General features: G+C 37.6%; 1 non-coding gene across 1 annotated transcript; it reads left to right on the top strand.

Annotated features, from left to right (window-relative positions):
• The first annotated feature begins 4,546 nt into the window (after nucleotides 1-4,546).
• Nucleotides 4,547-4,653, top strand: LOC128286998 (small nucleolar RNA R71). The gene has a single exon (XR_008277698.1). It is a non-coding gene; the product is annotated as a small nucleolar RNA R71 (small nucleolar RNA).
• The last annotated feature ends 380 nt before the right edge of the window (nucleotides 4,654-5,033 follow it).

The raw sequence follows: 5,033 nt of genomic DNA, 5'->3' as shown, positions 1-5,033 counted from the left end.
AGATTTTCAGATTGGTTCTGATAGATGTTTGATGTTTTGAGATAGAGTTTGTGTACCCAAAAAAAAATGAACTTATTCAGAAAATTTTGCAACAAGCACATAACAGTTGTTTGTCAATTCACCCGGGAAGTACCAAGATGTACAATGATTTGAAGAAAATGTACTGGTGGAACGGCATGAAAAGAGATATTTCTGAATTTGTGTTAAAATGCCTAGTATGTCAGCAAGTTAAAGCTGAACATCAAGTGCCTTCAGGTTTGCTACAGCCTGTGATAGTCCCCGAATGGAAGTGGGACAGAGTTACTATAGATTTCGTGATAGGATTTCTATTAACTCTGAAGAAGAAAGATGTCGTATAGGTCGTGGTAGATAAGTTGACGAAGTCGGCTCATTTTATTCCGGTGAAGACAAATTACTCCCTCAATAGATTGGCCGACTTGTACATTTCTGAGATTGTAAGATTGCATGGGGTACCACTGTTGATTATTTCTGACAGAGACCCGAGGTTCACTTTGAGATTCTAGAAGAAATTACAAGAAGCCTTGGGTACGAAGTTAAGCTTTAGTCCAGCTTTTCACCCTCAAATAGATGGTCAGTCTGAGTGGATAATTCAGATTCTTGAGTATATGTTGCGATGTTGCATCCTTGAATTTCAAGGTAGCTGGGAAAAATATTTGCCGCTAGTAGAATTCGCCTACAACAACAATTTTCAGACAAGTTTAAAGATGGCACCTTATGAGGCCTTGTATGGCAGGAAGTGTTGAACTCCATTGTATTGGACAGAACTTAAGGAAAATTAGATTCACGGAGTTGATATGATTAAAGAAACTGAAGAAAAAGTTAAAGTGATACGAGACTGTTTAAAAGCGACATCGGATAGGCAAAAGTCATATGCTGATCTGAAAAGAAAGGAAATTGAGTTTCAAGTTGGAGATAGAGTATTCTTGAAAGTGACTCCATGGAAAAAGGTGTTGAGATTTAGCTAGAAAGGCAAACTGAGTCTACGATTTATCGGACCATACGAGATCATTGAAAAAGTTAGATCGTTAGCCTATCGCTTGGCATTGCCACCTGAACTGGAAAGGATTCACGATGTTTTTCACGTATCTATGTTAAGACCATACCGATCAGACCCTTCTCACGTGATTTCACCGACTGAGATTGAAATTCGACCGGATATGACCTATGGAGAGGAACCAGTTAAGATATTGGCTCATGAGGTTAAACAATTGAGGAATAAAGATGTGGCCTTAGTAAAAGTTTTATGGCATCGACATGGTGTAAAAGAGGCTACACGAGAACTGGAAGAAACCATGAGAAGCCAATATCCGAATCTGTTCACTGGTAAGACTTTCGAGGACGAAAGTCCCTAAGGGGGGAGAAATGTAACATCCCAAAATAGGGCCTAGTCGGAATAGTGGTTTTGCGACCACAAATTCTACATCAAAATATTTAATTTATGATTATTATGAGGCCTAGAATACGAGTATATGCATGTGTTAAAGTTTCATGAAGAAATTCTTTGAGTAAGGTGTTCAATTAGAAATTAGGGACTAAATTGAATAAATTGCAAAACTTGAACTCTAGAAGAAATTTGTATGAAATTACTTTGGGTTATAAATTAGAAGGTCTTGGAGAGTAATTTTCCCAATTTCTAAATTTTTGGACAAAAATGGGCTTGATGGTTGAAATTTTAAAGAAAGGGCATGAGGGTATTTTGGTCATTTGGCTTTTTAATGAAATAAAGTGGGAAAAATCAAGCCAAAATCAGCCATTCTTCTTCTCCATGCTGCCTAGATTCTCTTGTCACCATAGCTAGGGTTTTCAAGCTTTCCAAGCTCAATAGTAAGTGCTCCCAAGCCCTATTTTTAATGTTCTTTGTATTTTTTAAATCCCGGTAGCTTGCTCTCTCCATTTCTACCCATATTTCACGCTAAGGTTCATGTTTAAAAATTTACCCATGCATGAGTCACTTGTATGTTGATGGATTATGGAGAAATATGAAAGATGAATATGTGTTAAACATCTTTTCCTAGGTGATTTTCATGAAAAACCCTTATAGGGACCATTTTGCAAAAGTTATAAAATGTGTGGTAGAAGTGTGAAAATAATGGAAAATGAGGGCTACCATAGGAAGGAAAAGTGTTCGGCTAGGCTTGGGTAAGGTAGAAATTGTATGTGTTTCATTATACGAGCTTAAGGACTAAATCGTAAAAATATCAAAGGTTAAGGGCAAAACAGTCATTTGGACCGGGGGTGAGAATTAGACTTGTGATGTATAATGTGGGGTATTAATGATATAATTGTGTTGTTATAGGCCCCGAGGAACAAATTTCGGAGGTCGATCGAGGTAAACGCAAGGTTTCGGAATAATTGAAACACAACTCCGAAACAAATACCAGGTAAGTTCGGATAACTTAAAGTAAACCCATAATATGCATAATTGTATGATTTTTGAATGCATAATGATTGCATTTATTGTTGGCATGAAATATCATAGAAATGCATATTTGATGGTAACATGTGAAAAATGTCTCGGTTGAGGTTAAAAAGGGAATTCGATGGATAACCCTGATTGACATGCGAAATGAGATCCTGCATGTGTTGCAGTAAGGATTTAGCTCGGACAGGTAATCTACGATCTCAAATATGAAAAGGATCTATCTCGGACGGGTGTTCCTTGAATGATCGAGCCTCCCGAAGAATATGTGTGCATTATGGATTTAGCCCGGATGGGTAATCCGATTAGGGTCTGAATTTAGCCTGGACTGGTAATTCAGATATGAGCTTAGTAAAGGTGTATGTCTATGAGGGATTTAGCCTGGACTGACAATCCCGACATCACCTTATAAGTTCATGATATGGGGAATTTAGCCTGGACTGGTAATCCTGCCATAAGATGTGAGGTTCGCGAGAGTGCATATATGTGAAATGATCATTCGTAAGAATTGATAGATAATGAGTATTCCATCGAGATTTCCTAGAAACTCAACGGGATTAATATGATGTATGTCAATAAGATGATGAATAATGAGCTCATCTACATAAATTACATGATGCTTTGTTATGTGACTAACTCATTGATTGAGTACATGTGATAGGGAATCATTTCATGATTGATGATTTCATGATTTAAATATAGATGTATGATAATTACTCGGTAAGTTTACTTTCCGATTATTCGAGCTTACTAAGCATGTAAATGCTTACCCCTCTCTTTTTCCCTATCTCACAGAGCTCGAGGACTCATAAGGACTGGTAGACGATTGGAGAGTCGACACACTATCAACTAGTCAAGCTTTGGTATAAAGACATTTTAATTTTGTTCAATAGCATGTATAGGATTTTTGAGTATTTTGTTATATGTGTCATTTGATTTGCCAAATGAAGACATGTAAAATTATGTTTATCTTTTTGTATATAGCCATGAAAATTTACTTAATTGAAGTAGGCTATGACCTACGAATTTTTGTATGGTTTTATTTACAAGTGATGGGTTGTTACCAATTGGCAATGAGTTTCATTAACGAGCCAATTTCAGACAAATTAAAGTGACATGGAAACCCATAAACACTAAATTGGAAATAACCTTTCATGTATGAAACCAATGATATGAGGTTTCCATACAACTAGTTTTATCAAGATTATTTACAAGTATATAATTATGTTTTCCTTCGAACTTGGTAACCATTAGGTATGAGGAGTAGAAAAGGGTGACTTAAGGCTTGGAAAATAGTCTATTAGGGTCCACATGGTCAAACACACGGGAGTGTGTCTAGGCCGTGTGTGACACACGGTTCCATCCCATGGGTGTGGGCTATGGCCGTGTGTCCCCTGCACTTAAAATTTTAAATAAAAAACGCACACGAGTAGGCCACATGGGCGTGAGTCCTTGCCGTGTCTAAAAGACAGTGTTGCCCACGCGCAGGCAACGCGGGCGTGTGCCATAGCCGTGTTAATAAGTCAGTGTTGCACACGGCCGAAAGGCATGGGCGTGTCCCAAGTCACACGGGTATGTAACACTTTAAGATAAGAAAAATTTTCCAAGGTGCCCAAAGTTTATCAAAAGTTCTCGGTTTTATCCCGCATCGCCTCTAGACATGTTTTAGGTCTCGAAAGCCTATTTAAGGGAAAGAATATACATATTTGAAAAGTTTTAAATTAGAGCGCAACTTAGTGACTTGATTTAATATGTTTATGAGCGTGAAATCCCGCTAACACCTCGAGCCCTCTCCCAACTTCGAATACGGGTGAGGGGTGTTACATATACTTGTGTAGAAACACATAAACCATCAATTTTCTTATTTAAAAGTTTTACCTAATTCGATAACATGGTGACCGCATCTAAGTTAAAAATAGTGGCTGCTTTTATTGGCTTCATCCTCATGACTTGCCATTGATAATTATTCAATGACATCTCCTCTATAAACTTATAAGCCGCTTTAGGTGTTTTATTGTTCAAAGTACCACCGACTGCTGCATCGATTAACTACTTAGTTAAGGATTCAAATCATTGTAGAAGGTTTGAACCTGTAGTCATAGTGGTAATTCATGGTAAGGGTACTGTCTCAGTAAATCCTTATAGCTCTCCCATGGATCATATAGGGTATCTAAGTCGATCTAAATGAAGGAAGACATATCATTCCTTAACTTGGCTGTTTTAGCTGATGGGAAATACTTCAGTAGAAATTTCTCGGTCATTTGATCCCATGTAGTGAAAGAACCTCGTGGCAAAGAATTCAACCACTGTTTAGCTTTGTTCCTCAACGAGAAAGGGAACAACAGTAGGCGAATGGGGTTGTCAGAAACACCATTAATCTTGAAAGTATAGCAAATTTCCAGGAAATTGGCCAAGTGAGTATTTGGATCTTTGTCTTGCAAACCATCAAACTGAACAAATTGTTGTATCATCTGAATAGTGTTCGGCTTCAGTTTGAAATTATTCTCAACAAAAGTAGGTTTCACAATACTCGATTCAGCCCTAATTAGAGTGGGCTTGGCATAATCGTACATAATACGAGGAACAGGATTTA

Source organism: Gossypium arboreum, chromosome 13 (genome assembly GCF_025698485.1).
Source record: "Gossypium arboreum isolate Shixiya-1 chromosome 13, ASM2569848v2, whole genome shotgun sequence".
NCBI lineage: Eukaryota > Viridiplantae > Streptophyta > Magnoliopsida > Malvales > Malvaceae > Gossypium > Gossypium arboreum.
This window is presented reverse-complemented; position numbering and strand designations above follow the sequence as displayed.